Raw genomic sequence first — 20,914 nt, 5'->3', positions numbered from 1 at the left:
TCTGGCACTGTTACTCCTACACCTTTGCTTACTTTGTCAGCAGTCTTACATTTACCTAATTTATCTTTTAATTTTCTTTCTGTTAGTCAACTCACTCGTAATTTGAATTGTTGTATCTCTTTCTTTCCCGATCATTGTTTATTTCAGGATCTTATGACGAAGAAGATTATTGGTGAAGGACATGAATCTAGCGGCCTGTATGTTCTTGATCCACTGTCCTCAACTCCTATTGCTTGTTCGAGTGTCGCTTCCGCTTTTGAGGCTCATTGTCGTTTGGGTCATCCATCCCTTCCTTTGCTCAAGAAGCTTTGTCCCCAATATAGTAAGGTATCTTCATTAGATTGTGAGTCATGTCAGTTTGCCAAACATCATCGTGTTAGTTTGAGTCCTCGAGTCAATAAACGTGCTAGTGTTCCTTTTGAGTTAGTTCATTCTGATGTTTGGAGTCCTTCTCCTATTTTGTCTAAACCTGGATTCAGGTATTTTGTAACTTTTGTGGATGATTATTCTCGTGTAACTTGGTTATATTTAATGAAAAATCGTTCTGAGTTGTTTTCTATATTTTGTGCTGAGATTCAAAATCAATTTAATGTGTTTGTTCGTACTTTGAGAAGTGATAATGCCAAGGAATACACATCTGCTCAATTTCAATCTTATATGATCTCTAATGGCATGCTTCATGAAACTTCTTGCGTTGATACTGCACCCGAAAATGGTGTAGCAGAATGTAAAAACAGACATCTTCTTGAAACTGCACGTGCTCTCTTGTTTCAAATGAAAGTTCCTAAACCTTTTTGGGCCGATGCAGTTTCCAGAGCATGCTTTCTTATTAATCGCATGTCATCCTCAGTACTTAATGGTGAGATCCCATTTAAAATTCTTTTTCCTGGTAAGTCATTGTTTCCAGTTGCTCCTCGGGTATTTGGCAGTGTTTGTTTTGCTCGAGATGTCCGTCCACATGTCACCAAATTAGATCCTAAGTCATTAAAATGTGTATTTATTGGTTATTCTCGTCTTCAGAAAGGGTATAGGTGTTATTGTCCTGATCTTAACAAATATCTTGTGTCTATTGATGTTACTTTTGTGGAAAATACACCTTATTTTTCATCTTCACCTACTCCTACTCGTCAGGGGGAGGATGATGATTTGTTGGTATATTCTGTCACATCCTTTGCGCCTGATACATGTTCTGACGAGCCTCTTGTTCCTTCACCTGCCTCAATCATAGCTCCCGCAATGCCTACACCTCCACCACCTCCTAAGCCTCCTATTATAGTGTACTCTAGGCGTCCACCTCCCGTTTCATGTCCTGCACCTGCATCTTCGTCATCAGATTCGGAACTCAACGATGATCTTCCCATTGCACTACGTAAAGGTAAACGCCAATGTACATATCTTATTTCTTCTTTTATTTCTTATAATCATCTGTCCTTTTCTTCTTCCTCTTTTATTGCTTCTCTTGATTCCATCACTATTCCTAAAACTGTTCGTGAAGCCATGTCTCATCCTGGTTGGCTTGCTGCAATGATAGAAGAGATGAATGCTTTAGTTGCGAATGGTACTTGGGACTTGGTTAATTTACCTTCAGGAAAACGGGTCATAGGGTGCAAATGGGTGTTCACGGTTAAAGTCAATCCAGATGGAACAATTACTCGCTTAAAGGCCTGTCTTGTTGCCAAGGGTTATGCTCAAACCTATGGAGTGGACTATTGTGATACTTTTTCTCCTGTTGCTAAACTCACATCTGTTCGACTGTTCATTTCCATGGCAGCTACTCATCATTGGCCTTTGCATCAGCTTGATATTAAAAATGCTTTTCTTCATAGGGATCTTGAGGAAGTATATACTTGATTTGTTAATTGAGACAAGAAAATTGGGAGAAAAACCTTGTAGTACTCCAATGAATCCAGCTGTGCATCTTACACGTGATGAGGAACCATTTGAAGATCCTGAGAAATAACGCAGATTGGTTGGAAAGTTGAATTATCTAACTGTGACTCGTCCAGATATTGCATTCTCAGTTAGTGTTGTTAGTCAGTTTATGTCTTCTCCAACAATTCATTATTGGGCAGCATTAGAACAAATTTTGTGTTACTTGAAAGGAGCACCAGGACGAGGTATTGTTTACAAGGATCATAGACACACCCAGATTGAGTGTTTCTCTGATGCAGATTGGGCAGGCTCCAAGGTAGATAGACGATCCACTTCAGGTTATTGTGTCTTTGTTGGGGGCAATTTAATCTCTTGGAAGAGTAAGAAGCAAAACGTTGTGTCTAGATCCGGTGCAGAATCAGAATATAGAGCTATGGCACAGTCTGTGTGTGAGATAGTATGGATTTATCAGCTTTTGACTGAATTCGGGTTTAAGACTTCAGTTCCAGCAAAATTGTGGTGTGATAATCAAGATGCTCTTCATATTGCCTCAAATCCTGTGTTCCACGAGCGAACTAAGCACATTGAGATTGATTGTCATTTTGTTCGTGAGAAAATTCAACATGGCCTTATCTCCACAGGATATGTGAAGACTGGAGAATAATTAGGAGATATTTTTACAAAGGCATTGAATGGGGTGCGGGTTGATTATCTTTGTAACAAGCTGGGCATGATTAACATTTATGCTCCAGCTTAAGGGGGAGTGTTAAAATATATTAGCTCTATATTAGTTGTAGAAATTAGAGTTAATTGTATTTAGTTAGTTTCCTATTTAGTCTCTAATTTTGTATATAAATATATACTATTCTATTGAATAAAAATTACAATTCATTTACTATAGTTTACACAGCTAATATATCCTAACACTCCCCATCAAGCTGGAGCATAAATGCTAATCATGCCCAGCTTGTTACAAAGATAATCAACCCGCACCCCATTCAAAGTCTTTGTAAAAATATCTCCTAATTGTTCTCCAGGTTTCACATATCCTGTGGAGATCAGGCCTTGTTGAATTTTCTCACGAACAAAATGACAATCAATCTCAATGTGCTTAGTTCGCTCGTGGAACACAGGATTTGAGGCAATATGAAGAGCAACTTGATTATCACACCACAATTTTGCTGGAATTGAAGTCTTAAACCCGAATTCAGTCAAAAGCTGGTAAATCCATACTATCTCACACACAGACTGTGCCATAACTCTATATTCTGATTCTGCACTGGATCTAGACACAATATTTTGCTTCTTACTCTTCCAAGAGATTAGATTGCTCCCAACAAAGACACAATAACCTGAAGTGGATCGTCTATCTACCTTGGAGCCTGCCCAATTTGCATCAGAGAAACACTCAATCTGGGTGTGTCCATGATCCTTGTAAACAATTCCTTGTCCTGGTGCTCCTTTCAAGTAACACAAAATTTGCTCTAATGTTGTCCAATGATGAATTGTTGGAGAAGACATAAACTGACTAACAACACTAACTGAGAATGCAATATCTGGACGAGTCACAGTTAGATAATTCAACTTTCCAACCAATCTGCGATATTTCTCAGGATCTGCAAATGGTTCCCCATCACGTGTAAGATGCACAACTGGATTCATTGGAGTACTACAAGGTTTTGCTCCTAATTTTCCTGTCTCAGTTAACAAATCAAGTACATATTTCCTTTGAGACAGAAAAATACCTTATTTACTCCGAGTAACTTCAACTCCCAAGAAATACTTGAGCAGCCCTAAATCCTTCGTGTGAAACTGGGTATGAATGAAAGATTTGAGGGATGAGATGCCTCCAGTATCATTTCCAGTAATAACGATGTCATCCACATACACAACTAACAAAATGATACCAGCAGTTGATCTTTTATAGAACACAGAATGATCTGACTTACTTTTCAACAAATCAAATTTCTCAACAGCCTGACTAAATTTACCAAACCAAGCACGATGACTTTGTTTCAACCCATATAAAGATTTGTAAAGACGACAAACTGCAGTTGATCTTTTATAGAACACAGAATGATCTGACTTACTTTTCAACAAATCAAATTTCTCAACAGCCTAACTAAATTTACCAAACCAAGCATGAGGACTTTGTTTCAACCCATATAAAGATTTGCGAAGATGACAAACTCGCCCTAACTCCCCTTGAGCAACAAACCCAAGAGGTTGCTCCATATACACTTCTTCCTCCAGATCCCCATGAAGAAAATCATTTTTAATATCAAGCTGATGCAAAGGCCAATGATGAGTAGCTGCCATGGAAATGAACAGTCGAACAGATGTGAGTTTAGCAACAGGAGAAAAAGAATCACAATAGTCCACTCCATAGGTTTGAGCATAACCCTTGGCAACAAGACGAGCCTTTAAGCGAGCAATTGTTCCATCTGGATTGACTTTAACCGTAAACACCCATTTGCACCCTATGGCCCGTTTTCCTGAAGGTAAATTAACCAAGTCCCAAGTACCATTCGCAACTAAAGCATTCATCTCTTCTATCATTGCAGCAAGCCAACCAGGATGACATGGCTTCACGAACAGTTTTAGGAATAGTGATAGAATCAAGAGAAGCAATAAAAGAGCAAGAAGAAGAGGACAGATGATTATAAGAAACAAAAGAAGAAATAGGATATGTATATTGGCGTTTACCTTTACGTAGTGCAACGGGAAGATCATCGTTGAGTTCCGAATCTGATGACGAAGATGCAGGTGCAGGACATGAAACGGGAGGTGGAGGAGGTGGACGCCTGGAGTACACTATAATAGGAGGCTTAGGAGGTGGTGGAGGTGTAGGCATTGCGGGAGCTATGATCGAGGCAGGTGAAGGAACAAGAGACTCGTCAGAACATGTATCAGGCACAGAGGAAGTGACAGAATATACCAACAAATCATCATCCTCCCCTTGACGAGTAGGAGTAGGTGAAGATGAAAAATAAGGTGTATTTTCCACAAAAGTAACATCAATAGACACAAGATATTTGTTAAGATCAGGACAATAACACCTATACCCTTTCTGAAGACGAGAATAACCAAGAAATACACATTTTAATGACTTAGGATCTAATTTGGTGACATGTGGACGGACATCTCGAGCAAAACAAACACTGCCAAATACCCGAGGAGCAACTGGAAACAATGACTTACTAGGAAAAAGAATTTTAAATGGGATCTCACCATTAAGTACTGAGGATGGTATGCGATTAATAAGAAAGCATGCTGTGGAAACTGCATCGGCCCAAAAAGGTTTAGGAACTTTCATTTGAAACAAGAGGGCACGTGTAGTTTCAAGAAGATGTCTGTTTTTACGTTCTGCTACACCATTTTGGGGTGCAGTATCAACGCAAGAAGTTTCATGAAGCATGCCATTAGAGATCATATAAGATTGAAATTGAGCAGATGTGTATTCCTTGGCATTATCACTTCTCAAAGTACGAACAGACACATTAAATTGATTTTGAATCTCAGCACAAAATATAGAAAACAACTCAGAACGATTTTTCATTAAATATAACCAAGTTACACGAGAATAATCATCCACAAAAGTAACAAAATACCTGAATCCAGGTTTAGACAAAATAGGAGAAGGATCCCAAACATCAGAATGAACTAACTCAAAAGGAACACTAGCACGTTTATTGACTCGAGGACTCAAACTAACACGATGATGTTTGGCAAACTGACATGACTCACAATCTAATGAAGACACCTTACTATATTGGGGACAAAGCTTCTTGAGCAAAGGAAGGGATGGATGGCCCAAACGACAATGAGCCTCAAAAGCGGAAGCGACACTCGAACAAGCAATAGGAGTTGAGGACAGCGGATCAAGAACATACAGGCCGCTAGATTCATGTCCTTTACCAATAATCTTCTTCGTCATAAGATCCTGAAATAAACAATGATCGGGAAAGAAAGAGATGCAACAATTCAAATTACGAGTGAGTTGACTAACAGAAAGCAAATTAAATGATAAATTAGGTAAATGTAAGACTGATGACAAAGTAAGCAAAGGTGTAGGAGTAACAGTGCCAGATCCAAGAACAGAAGATGGTGATCCATCAGCTAAGGTAACAGAAGAAGTGGGACTATAAGACTGAAGAGTGGAAAAGAGATTGGAATTATCTGTCATGTGATCTGTGGCACCAAAATCGATGACTCATTTCGAGGATGTGGAAAGAAGGCATACATTAGATTTACCTGAATCAGCAATTGTAGTGACAGAAGGAGATGAAGACTTGAGTGATTCCTGGTACCTTGAGAACTTGGCAAATTCATCCGCAGAAATAATGACCGATTTGTCAGATGCATCACTAGTACTTGCAACATTAGCATAGTATTTTTGTTGATTTTTAAACTGTAGCTTCTTACACTCGAACTTGGTATGGCCTGGTTTCTTACAATAGTTGCACATAATGCTCCCGAATTCTGGTGTTCGATTGTCAGGCCTTTGTGAATTCCCTCCTTTGGAACCACTTGGAGTAGAGTTTCTCCATAGTGCATGATTCTTATGACCAACCAAAGCACTATTAAGAGAAACAGACGGAGTAGTTTCTGTACGAAGAACACGGCTAAAGACATCTTGTAAAGAGGAGACATCAGACCCAGAAAGAACCTGTGACTTTGTAGAGTCAAAGTCAGATGAGAGTCCTGCTAGAAAGCTCATGATGGCCATCTGCTCTCGCTGGCGCTGTTGAACCTTCACATCAGGACTAAATGGCAACAACACATTAAGCTTTTTGTATGTCCTCTTAAATGACATAAAGTAGTTCATAAGAGACTGATCTTGTTTCTCCGTGCGATAAAAGGCTTTGCAAACATCATACATACGCTAGATTGTCTTTTCCAGAATACAAAAACTCCAAGTAATCCATTAGTTCTTTAACCAATTCACAATGATTAATTAAACTAATTACCTCATTATCAATAGAATTTCGAATTTGAAGAAACAAGAGAGCATCCTCACGTAGCCCTACTTTTCTTGAATTGTCTTTTTCTTTGGGAGGATCATCAGTCAAGTGATCATCTTTGTCAATACTCCTTAGTGTTTGTTTCTCGGTTAATGTTGTCAGTCAATACAAGAACAATCCTACCGAAGAACACATGGAAGCTGTTACTAGAATCTTAAGATACCTCAAGATGAATCCTGGGAAAGGTCTTCTATTCAAGAAAAGTGATAGCAGAGAGATCAAGGTCAACACTGATGCAAACTGGGCTGCAGATGTAACAAACAGGAGGAGTACTTCAGGATATTGCTCTTATGTTTGGGGTAATCTAGTGACTTGGAGAAGTAAGAAATAATCAATGGTGTCTAGAAGTTCATCTGAAGCAGAATTTAGAGCTCTTGCTCTAGGTGTTTGTGAAGGGATTTGGCTGAAAAGATTACTAGGTGAACTGAGGCTCTTTACAGGATAGTCTATAAAAATGCTTTGTGCTAATCATGCTGCTATTAGCATAGCTAAAAATCTTGTTCATCATGACAGGACAAAACATATTGAGATAGATCAACATTTCATCATCGAGAAGATTGAGAGTGCCACGATTCAGACTATCTATACTCCATCAAGACTTCAAACAGCCGATGTTCTTACAAAAGCTCTTCACAGGACTACTTTTGATGAACTTGTGTGCAAGCTGGGAATGTTTGATATACATAACCCAGCTTGAGGGGGAGTGTAGAATTATGTAAATATCTTGTATTTATTCAGTATCATTCCTTTAGGGAAACATAATTATTTTATTTCCTAATATATTGTTTATTCCTGATTTTTAGGAGATTAGTTGACCTAGATTTATTGTACAGCTTAGCCTATAGTTTTCAGTTGTAATCTGCCTATTAATAGGTAATTCTCTTTGATGAATAAACAACGATTATTCACAAACTCACAATTCCCTTAAAACTTTCCAAACACAACATACATCAAAATAAATCAAAACAAATAACAGGAAACTACCAGCTTTCCAAAATATCCTACCCCAACTCTTCTCATTAATTACAGGGACTCCTAGCATAAGTGTAGCGGATTGGTGGTCTATCATTGTCAAACCAGCCACGGTACACACTGTTCTTACTCTTGCTGTATCTTCTAATTGGGATGTCAAACAACTCGATGTTAGCAATGCTTTTCTAAATGGCAGTCTAAATGAATTGGTATATATGCAACAACAAGGATATATTGATCCTTCCAAGCCCACAAGGATTTTCTAAATGGCACCTATGTTTGTAGCTACACAAGGCTCTATATGGGTTGAAACAAGCTCCAAGAGCTTGGAATGAGAAGCTTAAACAAACTCTTTTTCAGTGAGGATTCAATGCTTTCTGACAGAATATTGTTAGAATATACGAGTTGTAAATTAGCTAGACTTTAGGGTCAATTGTAATTATTTAGTTTCCTAATTTCTCTTCTACTTTCCTAGTTTAGTTTCTCTAATATTGTATAAATATATGTTATTTACATGAATAAAAGATACAATTTATTCATCATTTTCTACATGGTATAAGAGCAATTTTAGATTAGGGATTCGAAATTTGGGCTGTTCACAAAATGAGGGTTTGTTCTTCTCTTTTCTTAAGGGGTTCTTTTTCGGAAAACCTCTTTGGAGTGATCTGTAGCTCTCACCACCGGCATAGGAGGATTGCCCAGGCGCCGATCTTCAAACCCCAAAGTCCGGTGTTCAGATTCCCTGCGCATGGTCCACACGCGTCGTTGTATCTCTACCCGCTTCCACACGCGCAATCGCGTGCGCGCGCGTGGACCATTTTCTGGTGGTCGTTTTCATTTCGGTTGTTCATCTCTGAGTTCTTGACCAATCAGTGCTTTGTTTTTGGTCACCTCTTGTCCGTACCTGTAATTATCAAGGTTTGGTCTAGGTTCTTTGTTGTGATCCTACCTTGGTTTTAGTTTGTTGCTACTTTGTTTCTTTGTTAAGGCGTTATGGCTGAGCATAAATTAGAGGGAAAATCAGCGGTTGTATCTGATGTGGTTCCTATGATATCTAAAATCACGGACCATAGATTGACTTGTTCAAATTATTTAGAATAGAGTAAGACAATTCGACTTTATCTAAGGAGTATTGACAAAGATGGTCATTTGAGTGATGATCCCCCAACAGAAAAAGATGATTCAAGAAAGATGTGGCTACGAGAGGATGCTCGTTTGTTTCTCCAAATTCGGAATTCTATTGACAATGAAGTAAGTAGCTTGATTAATCACTGTGAATTGGTTAAAGAACTAATGGATTACTTGGAGTTTTTGTATTTTGGAAAAGATAATCTGTCTCATATGTATGATGTTTGCAAAGCCTTTTACCGTGCGGAGAAACAAGACCAGTCTCTTATGAATTACTTTACGGCATTTAAGAAAACGTACGAAGAGTTTAATGTGTTGCTGCCATTTCGTCCTGATGTGAAGGTTCAACAGCGCCAACAAGAGCAAATGGTTATTTTGAGCTTTCTAGCAGGACTCTCGTAATGTCCCAAATTTCCTATAAGGCTTAGGGCCTTGATTAGGGGGCCAGGATGACAAATTATGGAATTATGTGATTATGTGAGTTATATTATAATATAATTTTATATGCATGTTTAGGTGTATTAAATATGTATGTGAGCCCATTTCTATTTAATTGGGCAATTTTCATAATTTGGCCTGTTTTGGGTATATTTGGCATATATGTGTGGGACCATATTATTATGTGTGTTTGGGTTACTCAGCACGAGACGATCCTAAGAGGCAAGCTAGTGGGAAAGTCACAATGGGATCCATACTTGACTCGGAGTGAGTCAAGGGGTATTTTGGGTATTTAGTATATTACCGGAATATTGGGTAATGGGAATAAATATTTGATAATAAATTGAGAGTTATTGAGGTCAGGAGGGAATTTTGACAATTTTACTCCAGGGGTGTTTTTGAGACCCCGAGCATTAGGATTTTCTTGAGGTCACTTAAGTTTGAAGTAACCTGTTAGAAATAAAAAGAACGTTCAGAACGTTCTTTCTCCCGTTCCCTTTGCGACACCCGTTTGCATTTTCGAAGGAAACTTGAGTTTTAGGACTCAGATTCAAGGAAGGATCGAGGTATAGCGATTCTAGGGAATATTAGAAGCATATTAGCCGAAGGATTTAGTTGGGAAACGACTCAATCGGAGGTAATCCAAGTTTAAGTTTTCAAGTTTATAAGCTTTGATTGAATTTTGTGTTTTGATGAATTTTTGGATGGTTTGAGACTTGGGTTTTACTTTTAATGGTTTTGGATAATTGGGATGTTTGGGAACTTTGATTTTGGAATTTGGATAAGTTTTTGGAAGGTTTTGATTGAGAGAAAACGTAGGAAATGGCCGGATTCGTGGTCAAGTCGCGACCTTGTTCTAGCAAGTCACAACCTGGATGAAGCCAGAGCCAGGAGGGCTCTGCCTAGGAGGCGCGCTGCGACTCAAGAGGGGTCAAGTCGCGGCCCGCACCCTGAAGCCCAGGTAGAGGCTCTCTGTCAAGGGGGCAAGTCGTGACCCTCAAGGCCAAGTCGCGATCCGCCTATGTAGTTTTGCCCAAATTTGGTTTTTAGTCGTGGGAACTTAACTCTGAAGGCTCGGGATCAATCCTACTCTCCAGTTGGGTAGGATTCGACGTCCCAGAGGCTAGGATTCGGTCCGGAAGTATTTATTTATTCAATTTTGATGGGATTTTATATTATGGTTGTGACTAGGTTATCGCTAGGGGCTTGGAAACAAGATCGTGCTTGAGGGTCGTTTATTGGTAACTTGTGCTTGGACCAAAAGTAAGAAAACTGCACCCAGTATGTGATGCATATGATACATGTGGATATGGCATGACATAAATGTTAAATATGTAATTGACCAGAGCTTGAGTCTCTGTAATTGTGCATGATTATGATTATGCTTGTGATTATTGGTTAAGCATGTTGAATGCTTTATATCTGGATGTTTGAATGTGCATGATTATAATTATGCTAGTGAATGTTAATGAGGCATATTAAGTGCTCTATAAATGGACATTGATTTCATTACATATGTCTGACAGCATGGCTTACTTGTGAGTGGCACTGACTTATTAGTCAGGGAACGACATTGGTGTTTAGTATTGGTCGTGAAGCTGTGACTTATCAGTCAAGGTCGGCAGTAGTATCAAGCACTGGTCATATGGTATTGACTTATGAGTCAAGAGCGGTATTAGCGTTTTTAAGGCAGGCCGAAATGATTAGATCTAATCAACATGAGCATTAAATGCTTGACCGACCTATTGGTCGAAGAAAACTAAAGCGCTTGTCTAGTCTAAAGGCTAGTTACTTAGAGCTAGGGCCAAAAGGCTCAGGTGACCGAAATGTCACATGGCTTGGGGCGTGGGATTCTAGAGACTTATTAGTCATCTACCCCAGAGAGGGACTTATTAGTCATCTATTCAGGGCGAGGCTTATTAGTCGTCTATCTCATAGAGAGAGACTTATTAGTCATCTACTCAGAGCGCAGGACTCCACAATTATTTATTTGTACTTGCTTGCATGCGTGAATAGGGTTATTACTGCTATGCATGTTTATTATGATTTGGTGACATGTTATTGTCTGCTTATAGCATGTTTGAGTTTTCTTGCTGAGCCTCGGCTCAAGAGTGCTATGTGGTGCAGGTAAAGATAAAAGAAAGTTGGACCATCCTTGAGTTGGAGAGCTTAGGTGACGATGTGTACATACGCGGCTGCTCGACTACCACGGTCGAGGGTTTAAAAGAGGAACTAGGATTAAACCCTATTTTGCCGCTTAGGTCGGCTGGTTGTAATTTTTTTATTACAATTAACCTTTAAAATATATTTTGGGATCCCAATGCATACAGAAAAATGTTTTAGTGAAACATTGTATCTTTGACAAAAAAATTTAACCTTAAACCATTAATCACATTTAGTTACACAATTATGGCCAAATGACTCGTTTAGTGAGTTTATCACTGTTTAAAATGCACAGAGTAACGGTTCCTGTGTAGTAGGGTGTTATAACTCATCTGAATTTGACTCTGCAAAGCCACATGTTCTTTCTGATTCTGATGTCTCCTCTTTACAAGATGTGTTTACCCCCGTGTTCTTCGCATAGAAACTACTTTTGTTCCTCTTAATAATGCTTTGGTGAGTCATAATAATTATGCATCATGGAAATCCTCTACTCCAAGTGGATAGAGAGGAGGCAATTCACAAGGACCTGACAATCGAACACCAGATTCCAGAAGCATTATGTGCAACTATTGTAAGAAACCAAGCCACACCAAGTTTGAGTGTAGGAAGTTACAGTTCAAGAATCAGTAGAAACATTTTGCAAATATTGCAAGCGCTAGTGATGCATCTTACAAATCGGTCTTTATTTCTGCTAATGAATTTGCCAAGTTTTCAAGGTACCAAGAATCACTTAAGTCATCATGTAATGCCCCGGATTCCCTATTACGGTTAACGGCTGGATTTGTAGGCCGGGAGGACCATAATTGTTTAATTGTGCCATTTAATGTGTTTATGTACGTTTATGAGAATTATATTATAATATAATGTTAATTGTATGCATGTCGATGATATATGTTGAGACCACATTATGATGTGGGTTTGTTCGAGCTGTTCGACATGAGACGATCGTAGAATATTGATTAGCGGTTTAGTCCCAACAGGTTTGAGTCTCGGGGTGATTTTGATGGTTAGAGCGTTACCGGGAGATAAAGGGTAACGGGATGTGAATTAGTGGTGTTTATGATTTTTGAGAATAGCGGGAATTAGAGAGCGTTAATTATGATTAACGAGTTAGGAGGAAAGTACCAAAAATGCCCTTGGGAGTCTTTAGAAACCATTAATTGACCTAGGGGTAAAATGGTCATTTCACCCCTAGGATAGATATAACCTTATTTAGCTGAAAAAGGTGATGGAAAAACAGAGTATGTTTTAGAGTTCTCCCGTACCTCTTTTTTCTCTCTATTCTCTGTGGTTTTGAGCCAACTTTGAGGATTCTAGCTTGGGAAGCAAGCCTTGGGAGTTTGGGAGTGTGTTCCACTATTGAAGAGCTTCATAAGCCGAGCTTTGGGTAAGTTTCTAACCATAGTTTCTCTGGTTTGCTCTGTTTTGGTTTTGTTTTGCAGCTGAGTTTTCTAGGGTGAATTCATGGTTTTTGTTGGGAGTTTTGGCTAGGGTTCCCATACTTGTGATGTTTGGGGTGTGTTGGGATGGTTTTTGGGTTCATTTGGCATCAAGAATAGGCTTTGGAAGATTGGAAATCGAGTTAGAATCGAAGAAGATGAAGAAGGTCGATTCAGGGATGTTTTGGGCTGGAGGTAGCGCTACAGCGCCCACCCTAGGGCGCTATAGCGCTCCTCAGGAGGGTTTCTGGCACTTGGGCGGTTCTGAGTTTAGCGCTGTAGCGCTAGGGGTTGAGCGCTGTAGCGCTACCCTGTTCCTTCCAAACCCCGTTTTGAGTGTTTTTAAGGGTTTTTGACTTAGGGTTTCAATCCTTAAGGCCCGGGATCGATTCTACTCACCGTGTGGGCATGTTTCGAGGTCCCGAGAGTGGTGCTTAGGTTAAGACCCTATTATTGTGGATTCTCATTAATGGAGGTTATAATTGGTTGTGATTAGGTAACCGCTAAGGAACTAAAAGACCGATCGTTCTCAGGGGTCGTCTTTATCATACTTCTCGCTCGAACTTGAGGTAAGAAAACAGTGTATGGATACAGTTGCACCCTGTACAGGTATATGACATGCATGGTTTGATATTGAAGTATGTTGGTTGATATATGTGAACGTGGATTGCATATTAAATGCTAATGAATGCTGATTACCTGTTCAAGACACTGACTAGTCAGGGACCGACTCTAAAGTCGATGATCACGCATTGAATGGCTCTATGACATTAATGCGGGACCGACCCTAAGGTCGAAGAACTTATAAGCGCTTGCCTGGTCTATGACCAGATGACTATAGCCAAGATATATGACCCCGGTGACCGTTTGTTACGTGGCTAAGGGACGTTGTCCATAGTTTCGACTCTAGAGTCGTGAGGAAGGTTATGTTGGTGACCAATCACCATGCACCTGTCCTGAACAAACTTATGAATGAAACACTTATCGATTAAGCCCTGGTGACCCTATCGTCACATGGCTAAAGAGAGCGATGCTCATTATAGTGACTTTCGGCTATTGTCACCTATTTGTTGGACTGATAGTCTTGGATGATTATTATGATCGTTGTTGATATTATATCATGTTTTATTATGTTTTCTTGTTGGGCCTTGGCTCATGGGTGCTATATGGTGCAGGTAAAGGAAAAGAAAAACTTGGCCAGCCCTGAGTGGAGAGCTTGGGCGGTGTTGTGTACATACAGGGCCGCTTGACCGCCACGGTCAAGGAGTTCTCAGAGGGACTAGGGTTTTACCCTATTTTTGCCGCATAGGTCGGCGGAGTTTGTAAATTTGGAACTGTAGCGACTCTTTTGTATTACGAACTACTTGTAAACATTTTAAAAGGCTCATGAGCAGTTTATTTACTTAATAAAATGTACCCTTACCTTTTTACTAGTTTTCTACCTTAACCTGATAATAACACTTAGATCACGTTTTTAACCAAAGGACTCGGGTAGCGGGTCAAATTTCCGGTTCACCGTTCTCCGTAACTGTTCTGGGGTAGCCAGGGCGTTACACATCATCTCCTTCTGTCACTGCAATTGCTGATTCAGGTAACTCTAATGCATGCCTTCTTTCCATATCCTCAAAATGGGTCATTAATTCTGGTGCCACAAATCACATGACAGATAATTCCAGTCTCTTTTCCATTTTTCAGTCTCATAGTCCCACCTCTACTATTACCTTAGCTGATGGATCACCATCTTCTATTCTTGGATCTGGCACTATTGCTCCTACACCTTTGCTTACTTTGTCATCAGTCTTACACTTACCTAATTTATCCTTTAATTTGCTTTTTGTTAGTCAACTTACTCGTAATCTAAATTGTTGCATCTCATTCTTTCTTGATCATTGTTTATTTCAGGATCTTATGATGAAAAAGATTATTGGTAAAGGACATGAATATGGCGGTCTGTATGTTCTTGATCCACTACCACCAACCTTTATTGCTTGCCCGAGTGTCGCTTCTGCTTTTGAGGCTCATTGTCGTTTGGGTCATCCATTCCTTCCTTTGCTCAAAAAACTTTGTCCCCAATACAGTGAGGTGTCTTCATTAGATTGTGAGTCATGTCAGTTTGCCAAACATCATCGTCTTAGTTCGAATCCTCAAGTCAATAAACATGTTAGTGTTCCTTTTGAATTAGTTCATTCTGAAGTTTGGGGTCCTTCTCCTATTTTTTCTAAACCTGGATTCAGGTATTTTGTTACTTTTGTAGATGATTATTCTCGTATAACTTGGTTATATTTAATGAAAAATCATTTTGAGTTGTTTTCTATATTTTGTGCTTTTTGTGCTGAAATGAAAAATCAATTTAATGTTTCTATTCGTACTTTGCGAAGTGATAATGCCAAGGGATATACATTTTCTCAATTTCAATCTTATATGATCTTTAGTGCATGCTTCATGAAACTTCTTGTGTTGATACTGCATCCCAAAATGGTGTAGCAGAACATAAAAATAGACACCTTCTTGAAACTGCACGAGCCTTCTTGTTCCAAATGCACATTCCTAAACATTTTTGGGCCGATGCTGTTTCCACAGCATGTTTTCTTATCAATCGCATGCCATCCTCAGTTCTTAATGGTGAGGTCTCCTATAAAATTATTTTTCCTGGTAAGTCACTGTTTCCAGTTGCTCCTCGGATATTTGGCAGTGTTTGCTTTGCTCAGGATGTTCATCCAAATGTCACCAAATTAGATCCTAAGTCATTGAAGTGTGTCTTTCTTGGTTATTCTCGTCTTCAGAAAGGATATAGGTGTTTTTACCCTGATCTTAACAAATATCTTGTTCCTATTGATGTTACTTTCGTGGAAAACACACCCTATTGCCTGTTTTCCTGAAGGTAAATCAACCATGTCCCAAGTACCATTCGCATCTAAGACATTCATCTCTTCTATCATTGCATCATGCCAACCAGGATGAGATATGGCTTCATGAACAGTTTTAGGAATGGAGATAGAATCAAGAGAAGCAAGAAAGGAGCAAGAAGAAGACGACAAATGATTATAAGAAACAAAAGAAGAAATAGGATAAGTGCACTGGCGTTTACCTTTACGAAGTGCAATGGGAAGATCATCATCGCTTGGGTCCGGATCTGATAACGAAGAAGCAGGTTCTGGACATGAAACTGGAGGTGGACGCCTGGAGTACACTTTAATAGGTGGCGGAGGCATGTCAGGAGCTATGACTGAGGCAGGTGGAGTATCGGGAGACTCGTCAGAACTTGTGTCAGGGTAGAAGATGTGATAGAATATACCAACAAATCATCACTTCCAAATCTGACAGCTTCTTATTTGTGTATGGTTCGGGGTCTCAGTTAGTTCTTCTCCTTGTGTATGTTGATGACATCCTAATTACATGGCCAAATCAATGTCTCATCAACAAACTAATCTCAGATTTGAATGCTTCATTTTCTTTGAAGAACTTGGGCTCACTACACTACTTTCTTGGTGTTGAGATTCATAGGAATCAAGCTGGTATGTATTTGTCTCAAACAAAATACATTACTGATCTACTTGTTAAGCTACATTTTGAAGGTGCTAAACCATGTTCTACACCTACTAGTTCCACTCACAAGCTATCTCTTACTGATGGTAATCCATTTGAGGATATCAATTTGTATAGGAATACTTTGGGTGCTCTTCAATATCTCACACTAACCAGACCCGATGTAGCCTTTATCATAAACAAGCTAAGGCAATTTATTCATGCGACAACTGTTGCTCATTGGGAAGCTTGCAAAAGGTTACTCCGGTATCTAAAAGGAACAATTTCAGAGGGCTTGCTTCTTTGACGTGCCACCTCAATGACCTTACATGGGTACTCGGATGCTGATTGGGCAAGCTGCCCAGATGACAAACGGTCAACTGGAGGCTATGCAATGTTTCTTGGTGGAAATCTCATCTCTTGGTCAGCTAAAAAGCAGCAAGTCGTTGCTAGGTCCACCACTGAAAGTGAGTTCCAAGCATTGGCTAATGCAGCAGTAGAAATTTGGTGGTTAGTCTCTATACTGACTGAGTTGCGAGTTACAATTGCTGGCTGTCCAATTTTATGGGTTGACAATCAAGGTGTTGCTACTCTGGCTGCTAATCCTATGTTTCACGCACGTTGCAAGTACACTGAGATCGATCTTCATTTTGTTAGAGACCAAATTCTCGCTCAGCAACTTTCAGTTCGATATGTTCCGTCTGTGGATCAACAGCTGATATTTTCACCAAGTCTCTTCCTGTTGATCAGATTTTGTATCTCAAAACCAAATTCAAAGTGGTCTCAACCCCTTTTTGTTTGAGGGGGGATGATGACCATAATCAGTTAGTTGTTTTAACAGCTAGTTAAAAGTCTAAACTTGTAATTAGTTTTCTGTTATGAGTTAGAGTGATGGTTAGTTTAGTTGTAACAACTTTGCTCTTTTCTTTGTAATTCTTTGGCTCTATAAATAAGAACAAAAGACACTTAGAAGGTTGCTAAGGTTCAATGGCAATTCTTCAGATTCTTTCATTTTTGTTCTCTGTTTTCACAAACCTGTTCAGACACAAAGGCACATAAATAAGTGAATGGGTGAAGCTACACACCTGAAGCACATAATCAATCCGCTCTTCCACACTTCCTGTCAGTATCTTCATCATAAGAGAACCATAAGATGGCTCTTTTTCGTCTGAACTTTCAGTGTCATCTGTGAAAAGAAAATGAAAAAAAAAAGTGCATACTTGATTATCAACATCCTCTTTTTCAAAGCATTTTAAACTTCTGAACATACACCTCTCTTCATGTGCTAGAAATTAAAGAGGTAGCTATCGAAAGGTTAAAAAAAAAAGATGGGTGCGACAACTTATCAAGTTACCAATACTTCAAGAAGAAAAAGAATAAATAGTACCTTCTATTCTATCAGCATTTTGCGATTGGCAAACAGTCAAAACTTTAACCTGTTCAACCAAAGAAATTTAGTACCATAATATATTCCCATAGATTGAAAGAAACTAAATGCCATTGCCAACCATGCATGTTTGGGGTGACTTAATGCTTAAATATTTGACAATACGTATGTGAGACCCACATATTAAATAACCAAAAAATAGTGTACTTTACAAAGAAAGAAGCTCTGTCAAGTAATTCATTACAATCTCTCTTTAAACTATGTTACAGATAGAAACAATGCACTAGGCGGAATTATATCAGAAAATTAATGTGGATATAAATAAAGCCCACCCTTATATCGTAGAGATGATCCATAAGAGCTTGTGTCCGAGCAGCTATATGTTCAGAAAATTCCTACTCGAGATAGTATCAACTCATCAGCACAAAAACCAGAGAGATGGTTGAAGAGAATGACAGAGAAATGACTATATATATACTTCAAAAAAATTACCTGAAATCCAATATACAACCTCCTTCCACCTTTGTGGTAGGGCACAATAACAGGTCGTTTGCTAACATATTCTTTACACACAAGTGGTTCTATTCTGCAAGAAATTATTTATATAAGTTCCATTTTCTAGGTTCACTAAAAAGTATTATGTGAATAAGACATTTCAATTTATGGAAACTTAACGATTAAAAAACTATGCTTCTATAATAATTTACTCGAGCAATAATATTCAAGATTGTAACATGAGTTAAGTGGTTTTGTTATTTCTCCCAATAGATATCTGGTCAACAAACTTATGCTATACCAAATGACATAAAAGTTACTAATGATTCTATGAGTGCCTTTTTGTAATATAAGTAATCAAGATCAACCCATGCATAAGTTGCAAAACCTAAATTATGTTGCCATGCTATCTAAAGGGAGATGATATAGACAGTGTATATAATGTCCTGAAAAATATAGGTTAAAACCATTCTTTATTGTTGGTAACCAAGCTGTAGGATACACATGCCCAACGGCATAACAACACCTTGACAACTAAAGCATACATGAGAATAATTGAGTGCCCAATTAGGCAGACTAGTTACAGAGCTTTAATAAATCAAGATGAACCTGAGGTTATTTCGGGGAATTTGAAAGCTGGACCACATACACACTCACCCTCAAGTAGCAGCTGAACCAAAGAATTTTAATAGTTTCCATTGCTCCAGAGTATGGTCTCAAAGGATAAAGCTAATCTAATAGATCATTATAAAGACAGTTCTACTATTTTCAAGTATATTTTCATCCCTTCACCTTTAAATTTTTCTAATTGCTTTTGCCCAAGATATATCAGCTTTATAATTGCCATTACGGTACTGACTTTTCACTGTAAATATGGTCAAGTTGCCTACTCTCTTTCTCTCACTCACTCAAGCATCTAGTGTTGCTTTTGGAAACCTAGGTAGGGAATATTAGAGAAGTTTAAGCTATACCCTGCATGCATTGAATTCTAAAGAAAGTGGGTTTTACTAAGTTATAATGTTTAGCAAAATGAAATTCAAACTGGTATTATGCATCATGAGATAGGTAAAAAGTAGACCTATAAGCCACAGGGTCAAAAGGGTGGAAATGTTAAACATTTGCCGACAGGCAGGCATTTCTTCATTAATATTCTCCTCCGTCCAATATTCTTAACCTTTGCCTGGAATAGAAAAGAAAACATTTAAATTAAAAAAAAATTGTTATCTATAGTAGTAAATTCTTTTATGGGTTAAACATCATCAAAGAGCAAGTTCAAAAGTAAAGATACAATCATAGACACAGGCACCAAGCACACCTCAAAACATTCACTAGCAGCCTTTTCCTCCAATCAATTTGATTAATCAAGGTGGATTGTTATAAAAAGGAAAATGTATGTGCTAAATTAAATTGAACAACGGTAAGCACAAGTTGAAAAATAAAATCATTGGTGAAAGAAAATGAATATAAACATAAAACCCTTAAAAATGATGCTTATAATCATGGTTGATATGTTAAATTCTGTTCATGTATACCATAAAATAAAGCTTCCATGTTCAAGAAATATTCAATTAGTGCTTAATAATTAGTAGTGCATCATAACAAGTGCTAGAAGCCTCAAAAGACACCTAAAGGAGAAATGACACTAGTACCAACTAAACTTGACAATCCCTAATGTAAAAGCATATAGATTACCAATCCATTTTCGAACATTACGAAGAGCAAGGAAGACTCCCAGAGGTGACCCAACAGCAAAAAATGTGTCAACCTGAAATATATAATATTTGTGTTTCATGAGTCACATGATCCAGAAAAGTTTATTAGTAAAGATCTAACACCAGATTTCACCTCTTAAGAAGGGGGCGGAAAAATAAAAGACTGAACAACGTATAAAAAAAATTTATACACCTTGAATTCTAGTTTCGTGCATCTGATATAAGGGGTATACCTCTCTGGTACATTGTCTTGCTCAGCTGGCAGCTTCTCAGATGCTGGATTTACTGAAGTCTCAAGCACCTTCTTATTCTCTGTTTACATTAACATTAAATTTAAAATATATTAGATAAAAAAGTCTTTTTCATAAGGTAGAACCAGAGCAAATAAAATAAAAGAAATTATGTAGGGGTCAGCACTCACCTTGCTGTAATCCTAGACTCCTATATTCACCACCACATTGTGATTCCAATTATGCTATTTTTACCTTTAAAGAATCATTATGAAACAAGAAAATATTAATTCTACATGGAATACAAAATGTGCCTTAGAAGGTTACAAATCATAATAAATGAAATTTGAAAATATTCCCTAACCTCTTTATGCAATAATTCAATCACCATTGTTCCTAAATCATCATTGGGGACTCTGCAATCGATGCTTGTCTCTAAGATGTCACTTTCACAAGGAACCTTGTCCCTATAACTATCAACTGATTCATGGACTCCCTCCATATCACTTGGTTGTTTAGCGTTAATAAT

General features: G+C 38.4%; 1 long non-coding RNA gene across 3 annotated transcripts in view; it reads right to left on the bottom strand.

Moving 5' to 3' along the window:
- Nucleotides 1–20,642, bottom strand: part of LOC133777924 (uncharacterized) — a 28,845-nt gene extending 8,203 nt beyond the window's left edge. For 2 of the 3 annotated variants that reach the window (XR_009868909.1, XR_009868907.1), the window contains exons 1-8: nt 20,577–20,642; nt 20,349–20,467; nt 20,136–20,208; nt 19,522–19,623; nt 18,441–18,534; nt 18,281–18,343; nt 17,949–17,997; nt 17,647–17,747 (exon numbers count right to left, since the gene is read on the bottom strand). This is a non-coding gene — a long non-coding RNA (uncharacterized LOC133777924). The remainder of the gene's footprint in view (nt 1–17,646; nt 17,748–17,948; nt 17,998–18,280; nt 18,344–18,440; nt 18,535–19,521; nt 19,624–20,135; nt 20,209–20,348; nt 20,468–20,576) is intronic. The other variant, XR_009868908.1, reaches the window with a different exon arrangement.
- Nucleotides 20,643–20,914: the final 272 nt, after the last annotated feature.

This window comes from Humulus lupulus, chromosome 5, assembly GCF_963169125.1.
Source record: "Humulus lupulus chromosome 5, drHumLupu1.1, whole genome shotgun sequence".
NCBI classification, from domain to species: Eukaryota; Viridiplantae; Streptophyta; class Magnoliopsida; order Rosales; family Cannabaceae; genus Humulus; species Humulus lupulus.
This window is presented reverse-complemented; position numbering and strand designations above follow the sequence as displayed.